Genomic DNA, 17,374 nt, shown 5'->3' with positions numbered 1-17,374 from the left:
AATTGTTGCCCTCACCTTTCCTCTCAGCAAAGGCTCAAATTTTGGTTCAGATAAGGGAAAGCAGAAGAATCATGGAGTCTCATCACTTTTCTGTGCATGTAGGTAATTTTTTTTAAGGTTTTATTTATTTATTTGACAGGCAGAGATCACAAGTAGGCAGAGAGGCAGGCAGAGAGAAAGGGGGAAGCAGGCTCTCCGCTGAGCAGAGAGCCCGATGCAGGGCTTGATCCCAGGACCCTAGGATCATGACCTGAGCTGAAGGCAGAGGCTTTAACCCACTGAGCCACCCAGGCGCCCCAAATGTAGGTAATTTTTTGGAGGTTCTCGGGCGCAGCTGCAGGAAACTTTGTGGAGCAGCTGGCTTTTGTGAATTTGTGGCTAAAGTTCTGTCTGCTAAGCCCACCCAGTTGCCAGCTCTATCTGAGAAGCCGGGCTCCCGTGAAATCATCACCGCCATCATCACCCTCCTCATGACACCTGCAGTTTCTTATGAATCTATCGTGTGCCCCCCATGTGTTCTACCAGCACTATTCGGAACCCCATTTTGCACATGGAGAAACTGAGGCTCAAAGGTATCTTAATATGCCTGGAGCTCATCCAAGGCCAGCAAGCTCTAGAGGTGGCACGCCAACCCATCCCAGGGCTCACTCTGCTCAGTTTAACTTGCAGTGTCTCCGCCCAGGTGTGAAAAGGTGGGTGAAACACACCACATTCAAACATGGCAGCTGGCTCCCTGCCCCCAACCCTCGGACCAGCTCCAATCCATCAGTCCAGAAATTATTAGACTGTGGGAGGAAGAAGGCAGAAGGGCTTCCAAGTATGCTGGTATTTAAGCAAAGTTTCCAAAGGAAGTAGAGCTGCGCTCCCCAAAATCTGGAGACAGAAATCTGAATTTGTTCTAAAGTCAACAAAAGAGAAAGCCCCCTGCCAAGGAGGGGACAAGCCTTGGCCAGAGCACAGGTTTCATGTGAAATTATTTTTTGTGGGCGGAGAAGAGAAGAAAAGAGCAACAGAAGCCTTGGGCTAGGAGTCATGCATTGCCGCTTGCATAAGCGACTCAGTTGTTTTCACTCCCCAAAAAGAACACACACACACAAAGTCACTCCCTGAAGAGAACGAAAAAAAAAAAAAAAAAAAAAAAAAAAAAACCACAAAGCCAACCTAAGCTTATGCATGAAATGGGCCCACCAGGATAAACCCTGATGCTTGCTCAACAGAACCCAAGCCTCGTGGCTCCTGAGGGCATGCGGCCCCCCAGCCGCTGTGTACCAGCAAGTCTGCCCAGGTGAACAAAAACTGGGAGGGACAAGAAGAGCTTCCCCCAGGAGTACTCAGAGGCAGGGCAATCATTCATCAGGTACAGAGGAGAAGCAGCTGGTTCCATTTCTCCTTAGTTGGTTCCCAGGACTTTTTATGGTTCTTCAAGTTAAGGGGAGTGCCCACGTAACACAAAAAGCGGCCTGCTAACAAGGACGGCGACCGTCCACCTGCTGGCCTTCCTGAGTCAGCAAAGGACCGAGGGTGCCCAAGATGGCTTTGTGCAGGATAGATGATCAGGACCTAGAATTCTGCCCTAGTGGTTTGACTGCTATGTCGACAAGCTACCTCCGAAACAGAGCAAATTAAAACCATCACTTTTTTTGCTCCCCGTTTTGTGGGTCAGAAATTTAGAAAGGGCCCAGTCAGGTGGTCAGTTTCTTATCCACATGGCATCCGCTGGGGCAAGCAGGGCTGGAGGGTCCCCTTCCATGGTGGCCCCATCAGAATGGTGGCTCAGGGGCTCCTGGCCTCCCTCTCTTGAATTTTCATTGGGCCCCTCATTCCCCAGGTCTTCTCAAAGAAGGGCTCTGTCAGGGTGACAGACATGGACGGGCTGCCATTAAGAGAATTTAGAGAACGTTGCGGCGCTCTCTTCAACCCCAAGCTAGGATTTTTATTTCATCCTTGGTTTTGTAACAACCCTGGGGTCCAAATGCCATGAGAGATGAGCCCATGTCACTTGTACAAAATTTCATGTCTGCCCAGCAGCCAGCCATTGCACAGAGTGAATGAATGAATGAATGAATGAATGTCTAAAAGAATGCCAAGCTGTCAAATCAGATAAAATTCAACACACTTCTAAAGTAAATATGACCTTCTCTCCTTGTGAGGGGCATCCACATGTCATAGAATCGGTGAGCAGGCATCAAAATTGAAAATCCCTGAGAAACCTGTAATTTTGGAATCAGGAGACATAAGAATACCAATCTCCCCTTCCTTGCACTAGGTAAATCCCTCTCTCTCTCTCTCTTTTAATAACAACTGAGAAATATAAATCAGGACTGGCCCTGGGATTTTGGTAAATCCCAGGTAAACTTTCTTCAGCCACAAAATAAGGAAACTAACAGCTCGCCTGCTTCCCTCACAGGGGTCAGTGAGGACAAAGTATCTGGAGCTGTACGAGGGTCACGATACATAGGAAATGCTTTGAAGACTATGACCTGTCCTGCAGACGGTGGGTATAATTTTAACTGCATTTGGGAAAGCTCCCCCTGCTACCGCCAAGGGTCCAGATGAGACGAGCTACCAACATTTCCACTGTCCTGGTGGCTCTCAGGCAGCTACAAAGCCTTTCATGGCCAGGATTGGGGACGGGGGGGGGGGGGGGGGGGGGCAGCTTTGCAGGGTGGGAACCTGCCTGAGCCAGGCATGAGAGCCCAAGGCCAACCAGCAACCAGGTGGGGACCCTGAGCAAAGCCCAGCCTCTCCCTAGATGTGACGGTGGCCGAAAAGCAGCTTCACCTCCTCCCAGCCGTGAATTCCCAGGGGAGCTCCGAAGGGCATGCTCAGCCAGACAGGGGCAGGACCAGGCTAAGGGAGTGGAGGGCCTTCCTGCCAGGCTCTGTCTGCAAACCTCAAGGCAAGGTACCCACAAAAAAGCCAGCTCATAAACCTCCTTAATGAGAAAGGAAAGCAGAGGCTGACAGAGATGAGGGAGACAGAAGATTCAGGGCCAGAGCCCACTCCGCTCTCCTCCGTGCCAAGGCTCCTGAGACTTTGACATTTGGAAAAGATCTGGCCTGGTGGAGCCAAGGAGTTGGGACAGGGCTCCTTCCGGCTCCCGAAGTGTCAAGAAGAAGAGAAGGAGGAGGAGGAAAATGACTCAGCTGAAATGAAGAGAAATGTATTTTTAAAAAGTGAAACGATGAAAGGCACAAAGGAACAAAATGGAGCCCCAGGATGGGGTCCAAATGCCTTCTCAGGGTAAGTGGGGCGAATCTGCAGAAAAGCTCGAGAGCTCACTAGGGTTTCTAAACCGAGAATAACGCCACAAAAATGAAGAGAGTCCTCAGGGCCGGCCAGGTCTGTGGTCTCCAGGGGCTGGTGCCCACCTCTTCAGGAGAGATGCTAAAAAGCCATCCAGCAGGGCAGAAGCTTCTCCACACTTTTGATAAGGACAGTGTAGTGAGTTCTGTGACAGAGGAGTCGGGTGGAAAGATGACCTCAGGCCCCGGGCACCTTGCTGGGGGCTGGAGAGCCCTAGGACTCCTCCCTTGCTCTCTCACATCCACGAAAGAGGGGCATCTCGAGGGAGGGAGGTGGAAGGAGGCGCCCTCCTCAGAGGTTGACACAACTCCATCCCCTCCGACAGCCAAGGTCAGATGACCCCGATTTCAAAAGCTTTATCTTGAAATATTCAGTGGAGAGCAAGCGTGATAATGAGAAGAGATGGGAGAACAAAGAGAAGCCACAGCTCTGCGTCTCCCTTCCCCTGGGTCATCCGGTGAGTGCTGGGTTCACAATGGGGTTCCACCCACTCCGGGGCATGGAACAGGCATGGAACTCCATGGAAACTCACATTTCCAGAAAAGGGGAGGCTGGGAGGAAGAGTTCAGCTCAGTATGGGCTACATTCTGACAGAAAATAGGAAACCAGCAGAGAATTCCTTCCCCTCCCCACCCCAGACCCTACATCATCCCAGAATCTTCAAGAAGAGAAGCCATCCCTCTGACCCATTCAAACAACAGCCAGCATGGGAAGGAGGTCTGGGGACTGGGTTGGGGGGCCCTCTGGCCTCCTAGTGGTCATGGCTCTGCCAAGGAATGGGGCCAGCTGCCCTCTCGAGGCCCTTCCCTGCTGGGCATGAATGTCCCAGGAGCCCTTTCCCAACCTCTGGGTTTCTACACAGACACCCACAGGCAGAGATGGAAGTAACCTCAATACATGTTTCCAGGGCCTGTGGCCTCAGAAGCTGTGTCATTTAGGGGAAGCAGAAACGGAATTAAATGTGCAAGAGATTTGTTGGGGAAAGGCTGGGAAGGATCATGCAGAGCGGGCGGGAGCTGGAGCAGGCAGGCAGAGCCTCAGACCACAGCGCAGGCCTGCCACCTGCCAAGGGGGAGGAGGACAGAGGGAAGGCTGTGCAAGACTACAGAGAAGCTCTGAGAAAGTGTCAGTCAGGGTATGGGGACCAAAGAGCAATGGGTACCACTAGAGGAGAGCTGTGTTGAGAAGGCATGGCCTGCTTGGTCCCCTATCCCCTTGTGGTCAGTCCTGCTGAGAGCAGCCTGGCACTGCGATGGGCCCCAAAAGAGAGGCAGGAGGAGGCTGAGCTAGCTACAGAGCACTGCAGGGAGACCTGGGCCTCACTCTCCTGCTGCAGCTTCATTGCTAGCACTTTTCAAAACACATTTAAGCGGGTCACTGTACTCAGTTCTTCAGAATGGTTCTACCGGGGCACCTGGGTGGCTCAGTGGGTTAAGCCTCTGCCTTCAGCTCAGGTCATGATCTCAGAGTCCTGGGATCGAGTCCCACATCAGGCTCTCTGCTCAGCAGGGAGACTGCTTCCTCTTCTCTCTCTCTCTCTCTCTCTCTGCCTTCCTCTCTACCTACTTGTGATCTCTCTCTGTCAAATAAATAAAATCTTTAAAAAAAAAAAAAAAAGAATGGTTCTACCTACGGCCAGCCCTTGGGCAAGAGGCTTCACAGGGTTATTGAGAGAAATGAATAAGAGAATGAATCTAACAGTAATTTTCAACCTAGAAGGCCCACACTAGAGGTTCACAAAATCATGGCTCACAAATCAAATATTGCCCTACATGTATTTGGTTTGACTTACATGCTGATTTTTTTAAAAGCCATATTAGTTGCCAGCACATACAAGCCATAAAAATACAGATTTCCAGCTTCTCTTCAAGAATAAAAACATCCACCGATCGATCCCAAGTCCTCTTTCCAGTTCCCCACAGTCCCTACTGCTCCCTGTTGTCCCAACAGGACAACACTAACATACTTGATGAGCCTGGCCCCCGTAGACCACCTGCCTACACTCATGGGTGCATCCAAGCCACTCATGTTCATTCCATTTTCTAAGGGGATAGAAAGAGGCGCATTCAGAAAACCAAAACAGAGTGCCAGGAAATTAAAATATAAGCAAGAAAAATGAAAAATACAATAAAATACCTGGGAGCTCAATTTGGGAAAATCCCTCAGAAAGAGTTGAATTATGGAAGAAAAAATATAAGAAAGGAGATTAGTCTCAGAGACTTAACATCCAAACAGCAGGAATTCCAGAATAAGGTAACAGTGGAAATGGTAGAGAGAAAATTATCTAAGAAAGAACATGGAACTGAAGGACATGACTTGTCAGACCGAAAAGGTCTAAGGAGGACCCAAGACAGTAAATGAAAACCGGCCCCATAAGATGCATTTTTGTGAAATTTCTAAACTCCTAGGAATAAAGGAGAAAAATCCCAGAAGCTTCTAAGGGGCAGGGGGAGGAAGTACATAAAAAGAATCAAGAATCAGCATGGACTTGGACTTCTCAAAACTTCTCACAGTTTTGGAAGCCAGAAGACAAAGGAGCAAGGCTTCAGCATGCTAAGGGAAGTAATTCTACACCCAGTCCAATCATCAATTAAGTGGGAGTACAATCCAGATATTTTTTAAAACATGCAAAGTCTCAAAAAATCTCCTCAAATATCCTTCCACAGGAAGCTCCCAGAGGTTGTGCTCCACCAACATGAGGGAGTAAAGTGAGAGCAAAGACATGATCAGATCCAGGAAGCTGAGATCTAGCACAGGAGAAAGGGAAGGGACTTCCCAGGAGGACAGTAAGAAGGGTCCAGGGAGGAGCAGAGCAGAGGACAGAGGTTGACCACAGGTGATCACTTCAAGGCACTGTGAGGAGCTTAGGAATAAGTTAGTGATGGTTAAATTAGTTACAAGAAACTAAGCAAACCAAAAATGAGCAAAAGACTTGAACAGGTGTTTGAGAGAAGATGGCGTCCACCTAGCTCATAAGCACATGAAAAAGACCCCAACGACATTAGTCATTAGGAAAATGCAAATTAAGGCCACAACGGTAATCACTCTCCACCCAGAAGAATTGGTCAAATGAAGAAGGACAGACAATCCCCAGTGCTGAGAAGGCAGTGAAGCAACTGGCCTTCTCTTATGTTGCACATGGGGACACAAATGGTGCCTATGGCGACGCCGCTAAACTCTCTGGCAACTTCTTATACAGATGAACATCTGTCCATCTTATGGCAGCAACCCTACTCCTAAGAATGTGTCCATAGAAATGAGTGCATAGAGCCAGAAAAGTACTAGTACAAGAATATTCAGAGTAGCTTTATGCCTGACTGCCAAAATCTGGAACCAGCCCAAATGCCCATGGATAAACAAAGCGAAGGAATACAGGAACACAACTCAGCATTGTGAATGAAAGGAATGAATGGCGGAGACACACAATCACATGGATGAATCTTTAAAACATAAGGAGGATAAGAAGCCAGCCAAAAAATTCATCGGGTCTGAGTCTAGGGATATAAGGTTAAAAAGAAGAAAAACTAGTCTATGGAGTTGGAATTTGAAATAGTGGTTATCTCTTATGGGTGGGGCAGGGACAGGTAGGTGCTAACTGAGAGGGACAAGAGGGAACTTTCTGGGGATGTCATAGGTTTTGTGGTACAGGTGTATCATATGTGAAAGACATGAAGCCAGACACTTGAGATATTTATGTCTCACTACGTGCGATTTATTCCACAATAAAGTGTTGAAAGGAAACTAAACAAATCAAAAAAGGTACATCATTAATTCCATGAAAAGTAAAAAGTTATATTTAATAAGAAAATGTAATCGTGGCACACTCCCTGTAAGTATAGACTGGGCTCAGCGGTAAATGGTAATTACACGGTGGTAACAATGGATAAACACATGATCTATATGGATTCAACCAGAATCCGTACTGGCTGGATGGGCAGGAGGGCAGTATGTATGTGAGGACAGCTGAGGGTTAGGGGATGAGCAAAGAGAGCTAAATACAAATATTTTGTAGTTGGCAGTCATAGATAATGTCTAAAATCAGAAAAACAAAGTCATAGCAGTGAGGCATATTATTCAGACATCTGGAGGAAAGCACTGGAAGAAAAAGCTAAAGGACAGCAAGGGGTTGTTGGTGGGGAGGAGTGGGGCAGGTAATGTGGCTCTGCTAGAATTTGGTTTGGCAGAAAGAAACAGAAACGCAAAACAAAATCCCTTCATTAAGCCAGAAACGCATTTCTGTGCCAGGTAAAATTCTGCAGATAAGTAACTCAGGGCTGCTCCACAAAGTTCGCAGAGACTCTGGCTCCTCTTTCTTGTTGCTCTGCTACACACGTGGCCTCCAGCTTCAAGATCACCTCATAGTTCAACATGACTGCTCCAGCTCCAGCCATCAAATCCATATTCCTCCCAGCGGGATGGATAAAGGGTGTATCCCCATTGTCTTTTCGGGATGTTTCCCTGACGTGACCACACAACACTTCTGTGTAAATCTCACTGGCCAGAACTGAGTCCCATGGTCACTCCTCATTGCAAAGGAGGTTGGAAAAAAAACATCTCTATTCTGGAAAGCCATGTGCCAGTGATGGAAAAAGGAGCCTCTGCCAGTAGAACTTGTGTTTAAAATTTTTTAACTATATATAGGTACTAGTCAGCTAAAAGTTAAAATTTAAAAGGAAAGAAATAGCACGAGCAGCCACCAGGCCAGTGAGGAGTGGTTTTGCTTGGTGGACCGGCACCATAGGCTCACGGGTCCTGAGGACACACCTGGGCAGATGATTGAAGACACCTAGTAGGTGCGGGACCGCCATCTCCAGCCTCCCACCAGGGCCCAGGGGCCAGAAGCAGGCCCGCAGAAGGATCGCTGAGAAGCTGGCCTTGTGGAGGGAAGGTATTGAGTGGCCTGCACGGGGCCATGACCTACCACGAGTGACCGCTTGACAACACCCTTGCAAGTAGCCCCAGGCTCTAGAATCTTTGCTCAACTCCCACATTTAGACCGGGGTTTGAAAAAGAGAGAGTTACATGATGCCCCCAGAAGATGGAAATTATTATTCCTCCTTTACAGATAAGAAAACAGATGCCCAGAAGTTAGGCAACTTCCCCAGGTCACAACAGCAGTTGCCGAGACTTGACCTCAGGAATCCCCAAGACCGAGTCCCGGTTTCTTTCCTCCACAAGACAGGCACTCCTCCAAGGGGCCTGGCGGCCACCCGCAGCTTTTGGATTCTCCGCAGGGCCACATCAGTCCTGTCAATAAGTCACAAGAAGCAGTGACTCATCTGAAGACAAGATAAACAACAGGGAGGCCCGGTGGGATGAGAGGCCCGGTTTCCTAGGAAGTTGCCTTCTGCAGGGCCGTGAGAGTACACAGTCAGCCGGCAGGAACCCCTTCTGCAAACACCAGCAAGCAGTTTGCAGACAAAGAGAAAGTACTGCTGGTATCCAGAAAGGGGCGGCCAAGCTGGGAGCTGCAGAGTTCTCTCAATCCTGAAAGGGCTTTTGTCAGACCTGGGCTATGAGCCTGAGCATATAGAATTCCAAGCCTTTCCCTTCCAGTTTCTCTAAAACCAGAAAGAAAAGTCATTCTCTGCTGTTTTAAGGATAGTTATCTGCTGCCTCTCATCTGAGAATCTCAAAATGTTTCACCAACATTTCTAGGTAAAACTGAAGACCCCACGAATGACTTTGGGATGGTCACTTCCTCTCCCTGAGTCCCAGGTCTCAGGGGGGAAGCAGATGGTTCTCAGAGAGATGGAGGCAATTTGGCAGGGGGCAGAGGGACCTTTCTGAGCCCCAGAACCCATCTTGGCCAGATCTGTCTGGATGCAATGGGCTTCTGGGAACCACCCAGAGCCCAGAGCCCAGAAGGCCCAACAGGAAAGTGGCAGGTGGGTCAGGGAGAACCGGATAGACAGAAATAAGCAGAGGGCAAGGCAGAGCATGTAGAGCCCAGCAGGAGGGACTCAGCCCAGGGCTCAGCGCCTGTAGAGACGCAGGTCAAGGCAGGACCCCACACCCAGCAAGACTCTTCTATCGGGCAAGAGATCCAGGTGGAAGTCAGTCAAGGCTTGGTCATCAGGAAACAGGCCTGCCGAGCTCTGGGTCAGAGCAAGGTGATAGCATGCTGACTCAGCCAGAGAGACCTTACAGACTTTTCACACTCTCTGACAGCTCATGGGAACAAGGCCTGCCTCTGCAGTTGAGGCAGCTTCAAAAGTTCACAGACTACAGGAGAGGGAGCCTGGGAGGCAATTCAGGCTGCTGGGCTCCTTCCCTCCTGTCCCTCTGCTTACAGGTCCTTCTTCTCCAAATCATCAGAGGCTAAGTAGGGTCCTCTAAACCAGTCCTGAGACTGTGACAGCAGCCAGGACAAAGCCCCCGGCTCTGGCATCACCCCTTCCTGGACTCCTCCTGATTGAATGGGCCTTCCAAATGCATGAGTTTTATCTCTGACCCAATTCAAATGTTCTATTGTGATTTTCAAATGACTTACCCTCACTCCACCCCACCACCCAGCACAATGCCATATACTCAGAAGAGCCTGGTAAATATCTTTGGTTTTGACTCGACTTGAAAATAACCTAATCAAGGATATTTAAAAACAACTATATGAGAAAATGACAATATATAAATAAGCATGAGGGGCGCCTGGGTGGATCACTTGGTTAAGCGTCTGCCTTCGTCTCAGGTCATGATCCTGGAGTCCTGGGCTCGAGCCCCGCCATCAGATTCCTTGCACAGTGGGGAGCCTGCTTCTGCTTGTGCATGCTCTGTGTGTGTGCATCAAATAATTAAATAAAATCATTTTAAAAATAAATAAGCACTAAATGATGTCATGCAAAGCAAAGTTGTAAATTCTGAGGAAGCTTGAAAATATAAGTGAATCAGAAAGAGGAGCCATTAATCTTGGAGAAGGTGAGTTTTGAACCAGCCTGCAGGAAAAAGAGAGTTTGAACTTATACGTTAGAGTTATTTTGGCTCAAGCAACAGCAATCTAGTTCAAAGTAGCTTAAGGCCAACAAGCAAAGAAAAAAGAAGGAAAGAAGGAAGGAAGAAAGGAAGAAGGAAGGGAGGGAGGGATGAAAGAGGAAAGAATAGGGCCGCTGTATTGCTCAGGTAATGGGATCTAGGCTACCTCCGGGTGCTCCAATGCTAGGTTATCAGGAAACTGCCTCTCTCCATTCCACTCTCCTCTGTGGTGGCTTCATTCCAAGCCAGGCTCCCTTAAAGGTGGCTTCCTAGACTTAGATCTTACCGTTTTGTCACCACCGCAGGAAGACAGCAGGTAGTTGAGAGGGGATTTAAGAAAAAAAAATACTGTGGTTGTAAAGAAATCACGGGGGTTGATTTGCTACTGCTGCAGCTTCACCTGGAAAACCCTCACTACTACATGTGTCCTTAGTTTACCTCGGAACTAGATTCACCCTTGCAGCCAGCAAGGTGTGGCGTCAAGGGCTCAACTCTGGAATCTCAGAGCTAAGGCCAGCCCCACCCTAATCAGGTGGTAAGAGATTTCCCCAAAGGAAGTAGAGATGCTGCTACCAAAAAAAAGGGGGCATGGATACCAGGGAGCAAAGCTCTACAGAGCCCTACAGGCACAGGTAGAAGAGTAGGGGGAGGCTGGGCAGACTTGACACTAATGGTTCCTGCATCTGGGGCCCAACCTTCCATCTAAGGACTCGCCTGGCTCCAAGGCAGTTGTAGGAATGTACCAGGCTCCCTGTCTCCCCGTAGGAGATTACCAAGCTGAAGCCAAGGTTCCAGAGAAGAGCTTGGGGCTCCCAGAGCCGGGATAGATCAGGCCCACTCCCTTCCAACCCCTCGCAGCCGCCACCTGGCCTGCAGGTGTCCAGCGGTGGCCCAGAGGCCACACCTGCAGCCTCTGCGGGCCACCGGCCCCCACCAGGCCCTCCCAGCCGCAGGCGCCCGGGTGCCCACATGTCATTCCGGCGGAGCCCAGCTCTCATCAGCAGCTTTCGCTCTGCCATTCCTACACATTTTTAACCTCCTGGATGAAAGAATCCAATCCGGCTCGTCCGCCTCTCCCCACAGACCTCAGAATCCAGCCGGAGCCAGTATGTCACCCTTCCTGCAGCAGCCGGGGGGTCAGGAGTTCACCCGCTGAACCACTGCCTGGGGAGCAGGGGTCTTAATAAGCATTCCAACCTCCCCCAGAGCTCCAACAGCTGTGTCCCCCCCCACCCCTGCTCTGAAGGGAAGAGACCAAATAAAGCAGGAGGAAGAATTACGTGTGCAGAGAAGCTGCCCGTGGGATTCCGAGTCCAGAGGTCAGACTCTCAGTCAGGACTTCGAGCAGGTCATTTTTCGGTTCCTCCCTTGGTTTTCCCATGGGTAAGATGAGGCTGACAAAGATCATTTCAAGGCTTTGAGACAGTTCTCTGTCCAGTCCTGCTGGGTCCAACAGGACCTCAATACCAAGCCAACTATGTCCGTAAAGAACTTTCTACCAACCCCACCTTAGGAGCGAGAACTACAGTCTGGCCCAGCTTTCATCCTCACTTCTTGGTCTACCCAGAGCACTGGATAAAGCAGAAATCTGGAGGATGCTGCCACCAGCTGCAGGCAATGGCTCCCTGAGCATTTCTCAGAGGTGACCAGAGGCTGGCAGAGGGGCCGAAGCAGGACAGGCCAGAGTGTCCCAAAACTCTAGGGCCTAGGCTCCTACATTGTGTCTGGGAACCCCGAAATCCAGGGGGCCTCTGCGGATTCATGACCTGCCACTCAGAGCATTACATTTATTTATAAAGACAGCAAAAACAGGGAGATGGAGAGGCTACCAAGTTTAAGGAGAGGGATGAAAAGAACTAAATATATGGCTGGGTCAGAACAGGCAAGAGGGAGGTGGTTCCTGGCTGGTAGTCTAGAACTCAAATGTTATTTATTTAAAAAATAATAATAAGAGAGAAAGAGAGAAAAATTAAAAGAAATAAAGTCTGGATAAAGCACCTTTTGTGCACCAGGATAGGGGAGCATACAACTACTTATAAAGGCCAGACCCCACTTGGGAGCAAGACTAACTATAAAGCCTTTGTGTACAAGGTGCTTCAAAAGGACAGACCTAACAAAATCACTTAAGCGGGAATTAGGGCAAGTTCTGGCAATTGTATTAGACGATTTTGGTTGCCAGTGGCAGCAGCCCAATTCAAACTGGTTTAAGCCAACAACGGGAATTTATTGGCTAAAAAGGTCAGGACCAGCTTCAGGCATAGTTGGATCCAGGCTCAGACGGTGCCAGGAGGACTCAGCCACGTCCTCTCCATCTCTCAGGCCTGATTCTTTCCGTGCCAGCTTCAATCTAGGATGCCACGTGGATGCTGCAGGCTTACAACCTCCTTCCCACGGGCATTCACTGAGGAAAAAAGAGCTTCTCCTTCCCAAGGTTTCTCACTGGCCCGTGTTGTTGTTTTGTTTTGTTTTGTTTTGTTTTTTCCACAGTCACTGTGGCCAGGGAGAAGATTGCTCAGAGCAGAACCACATAGAGAGTGTCTGATATAAGAGTCCAGAACTCTGAGAGAAAGACCTGGACTGGAGATTTAAAAAGGATTCATTGGGGGGCGCCTGGGTGGCTCAGTGGGTTAAGCCGCTGCCTTCGGCTCAGGTCATGATCTCAGGGTCCTGGGATCGAGTCCCGCATCGGGCTCTCTGCTCAGCAAAAAGCCTGCTTCCCTCTCTCTCTCTCTCTCTGCCTTCCTCTCCGTCTACTTGTGATCTCTCTCTGTCAAATAAATAAATAAAATCTTAAAAAAAAAAAAAAAGGATTCATTGGGATAAAGATAGAGCCAGGATTGCCAGCTTTGCCATTGCCCAGCTGTGGGGCCTTGAGGAAGTCAGTGTCCCACTGTGAACCTCTGTTTCCTCTTCTGTGAATGGAGTTAACAGTGCCTGCTGCAGATGGCTACTATGGAGATAGAGCAAGATAACCTTTGTAAAGTACCTAGCACAGAGTACTCAACCATAGCGCTACTATTCTTTTTCTATTTTCCATTTGTTTCTCACTTTAGTTTCCCTTTACCCTATTTCTACCTTAAGACTGAGAACAGGCTCGCTACCCTTCCGCATGGCTCAGTGTCCTGGGAAATGCTAGGGTAAAGAGAAGGAAAGGGGCCGGGGCTACAGAGCCTCATGACACCCAAGACCCCCATTCACTTCAGCATGCTCCGTCTTGCAGCTGTAGACTAGGAGGCAGGGATAGGGCCTGCCATGTGCCCCCAAGGAGCTGAGGCTGAGTTGGGGCTCCTAGGGCCTGTGGCTGGAGCAGGACTTTCCACTTGAGACATCGTGAGCTATCAAGAACTACAGGGCCAGGGAAAGGACCACCAGAGAAGCGAAACGCAGAGCCTCCAAGCATGACTCTCTGGTGTGGAGTCATCAAGGAAGGAATGGGCGGGGCCACCAGGTGAAGAAGGTGGGAACAGGAGAGGGAAGCAGAGGGAAGGGATAGAGATATGACTTTCAGAATCTGACCCTCTCGAAAGGCCAGGGAAACACAGCCCAGGGGAGCTCACAGGCCAAGTCAAGGCCATCCCTGAGTTCTAGGAGATTGGAGAAATTCTTTGAATTCAGAAAAACATCAGGATAACTCCACCCACTGTTCCTGGAAAGGGCCACACGATGACAGTAATCATGGCCCAGATGTGGGTGGGAATCCAGGGAGCAGCCGTCCCAAGGAAGAAAGAGCAGGCCACCAACTTCGGAAGGCGATGCCCAAATGCTCACAGGTCCTTCCTTCCCTTCTCTTCCTCTTCAAGGGATTCTTTTCACGGAGAACCTCCCTCCAGACCTTCCCAAGCACAGGCAGAGAGGCGCCACAGGGGAGGTGGGCTCTCCCAGAGACAAGGCGTGACAAATGACTCCGGCTTCCAGGTGTGACAGATGGCTTCCTGTCACTTCTGGCTCACAGGACTTTGGGCAAGTCTTATCTCCTAGTCTGGAAAGTTGGAACCACACCTGTGCCCTCCAAGCAGTGGTGAGTCCCAGACAAGGCTACGCGATCTGGCAGAGGAGGCAATGAGAGCCGTGAGCTTCAGGAAGCTTCGGGGCTCCCCTGCCATTCCACCCAGCAAACACAGGGCCCACCCAGAGCAAGAATAGCTCACCCGGCACCCCTGGGGCAACTCTTAAAAGACTTCTATCTCTTCCTCATTCGGTCCACCCCTGGCAGCAGAGCTCATGCCTCTCTGGCCTTCTGTGAGTTAGAATTCCTCAGTACAGCTTGCTGGGAGGCGGCCATGCCTCCGAGCTCAGGACCTGCGTCTTACAGCCCCCTTGCCTGTGTTCCAATACTGCCTCTAAGTCTTGAAGAGCCGTGTGACTTTGGGTGACTCATTTCCCCTTTCCAGGCCTCAGTTTTGCCATCTGTAAAATGGTGATCACAACAGCTGCTATTTCAATTACACCAGCTCAGTGACCAAGCACATAAAAATCACTCAGTGAGGGGCGCCTGGGTGGCTCAGTGGGTTAAAGCCTCTGCCTTCGGCTCAGGTCATGATCCCAGGATCCTGGGATCAAGCCCCTCATCGGGCTCTCTGCTCGGCAGGGAGCCTGCTTCCTCCTCCCTCTCTCCCTGCCTCTCTGCCTACTTGTGATCTCTGTCAAATAAATAAATAAAATCTTTTAAAAAAAATCACTCAGTGATGGTCGCTGCTGTTACTGACATTGTCACTGATGGTGAGGAGGATGATTATCAGGCTCATGGGTGGAAAAGAGGTCTCCAGTGAAGTATTTCAAATTCCAAATTCAAGAGAGGCAGCTCACCACTTAACAGTCGGTTTTAGCGGTTTTAGCGCTCCTTTGACGTTCCTTTGCTCGTTGGTTTATCACTCCCATCTCTCCACTTCCTGTCTGCTGGGCACCTTCTGTGCGAGATTGCCCAGATATCCACCCTCCATAGATCAGCAATACAAAAGTGGGTGTTAAAAGTCAGACAAAGACCATAAGAGACTCTTAATGTCACAAAACAGACTGAGGGTTGCTGGGGGGAGCGGGAAGGGAGAGGGGGGTGGGGTTATGGACATTGGGGAGGGTGTGTGCTATGGTGAGTGCTGTGAAGTATGTAAACCTGGCGATTCACAGACTGTACCCCTAGGGCTAATAATACATTATATGTTTATAAAAAAAAATAAAAAATAATTTTTTTTTAAAGTCAGACAAAGAAATGGGGAAAGCTAATATCAGAGAGCGGCTTGAATACCAGACTGAGGCACGAACGCCAGCGTCTGATCAAAGGGGCGCGCGCCCAGGGAGCTCCTGCCAGGCTTTGCTCCAGCCTCCCATACTGGCTAGCACTGGCGGCAGTGCCACCGGTGGTGTGTGTTATCTGACACGGATCTCTCGTGTCAGATAACACACATTTTCTAAGGGGGCCTGTAGACAACAAAGGAGCCAAGGTGGTAGTTTCCAGGGGCCACATGGCAACAGGACATCATTCTTCCTCTGTAAAGATGACGTTACTAGTCTGCGGTTGCAAACCCAGAAGCCCCCTCAAGCCTGGGGGAGGAATTTGTGCAGATCCTTGTCCAAGCTCCTCCACCTGTGTGCCCCCATTTGCCCAAGAACAGCAGGGATCTTCTGTGGGTCAGCTGGAGAAATCGAGAAGACAGCCCCGGACCTGAGATGAAGAGAGCAGTGTAGCAGGCAAGAGGAAGGACCTCAGCCCACCTCAGCAGCACAGGGGTCAAGCGCCACCCATCCGCGGGTCTGTGAGCGCCTGCTCCCTCGCCGATGTTGAAGCAGGGCTGGACCCCCAGCGCAGAAGCCGAGAGGAACAGGAGGGGAGATGGAGGCCGCTCAGACGCATCGTGCACAGTTGCAGAAAATGCAGGGAGGACTAGAAACATTCCCTATCTTCACACCAACCTGCCTGGACTTCAGGTTCCAGTAGCAGAGCCTTCCCTTGTGGGCAAAGGTGACCAGAAAAGAGAGTGGTGGCTCCAGGGAATGGAAGAGAACAGCTGGATGACAGAGGTGCAGGGAAAGGTGACTGAGAGGCAGGGAAGGGGCAAGAGGATGGATGGAAGAAAGAGGAGAGATGGAGACTACAATCAACCAAGTGTCCCCAGCTATCCCAAATTCATGCCCTGTGTCTACACGCTGCTGATGGCAGGGACGGCTTTAGCAGATCTTATGGATTGTGTCCACACAGCGCCAGAGGGCCCTTAAATGTTATGACCTATTAAATTGTGCAGTGAACAGTCTGGCAGCCTTATGCCCCCCACCCAGGAATGCATCCATCCCCACTGGACACTCTCCTCCAACTCTGTCTCTTTCACCCTGGCAGCCCCAAGATGTGCCCCTGACGTTGAGACAAAGATAAAGAGTGATCACGATAGCAAGTGACAAAGCCCAAGGAAGGATGAACAGAGTCTGAAACACCAAATTCCAGGCCTGCCCTCTGCCTCATTAAAGGGGCTGTGGCCCCAGCTTTATCGAATCCACTGCAAGGCAAGGGCCACTGCACAGGCCCTCCCACCTGGGCTATCGGCTGGCGGCTGAGTTAGGAGCTCCCCAGGTCCTCACTCTTCAGTGGGCCACCATATCACAGGTACACACCTCCCGTGACAGCCCCCTCCCCTGCCCAAACCAGGACCCCCACCAAGCCAGGCTAGACCTAGCCCCACACAACTGAGGGAGACACACTGCTCTCCTACCAGGCAAACATTCCTCTCTATCACCCCCCAACTGCCTACCCCTTCCTCCTGGATAACTAAAATGGACATTGTTCAAACATCTTGCTAAGTAAAGCCACTCTCTCTCCCAGGCCCAGCAGATAAATTCTTTGCTTTGTCTAAGCTAATCTTGGCCATCCTGTTCTTCTTTGCCAGTGAGAGTCCAGGAACGGTCATGTGATCCGGTTTTGGTCAATGAGACGTAAGAAGTCTGCCAAGATTTTCTGAGGTTGCTGACCAAAAAACGAGCACTGCAGGGAATGCCCTCTTTGGCATCCTGCTCCATGAGGATGTGTGGCCTGGAGCAGCAGCAGCCATCTAGTGACCTAGAGGACACATGAAAGGCCCACATGCCAACAAGCTAGACGGTGGAGTGGAAAGAA

The sequence above is a fragment of the Lutra lutra genome, chromosome 5, assembly GCF_902655055.1.
Source record: "Lutra lutra chromosome 5, mLutLut1.2, whole genome shotgun sequence".
NCBI lineage: Eukaryota > Metazoa > Chordata > Mammalia > Carnivora > Mustelidae > Lutra > Lutra lutra.
This window is presented reverse-complemented; position numbering follows the sequence as displayed.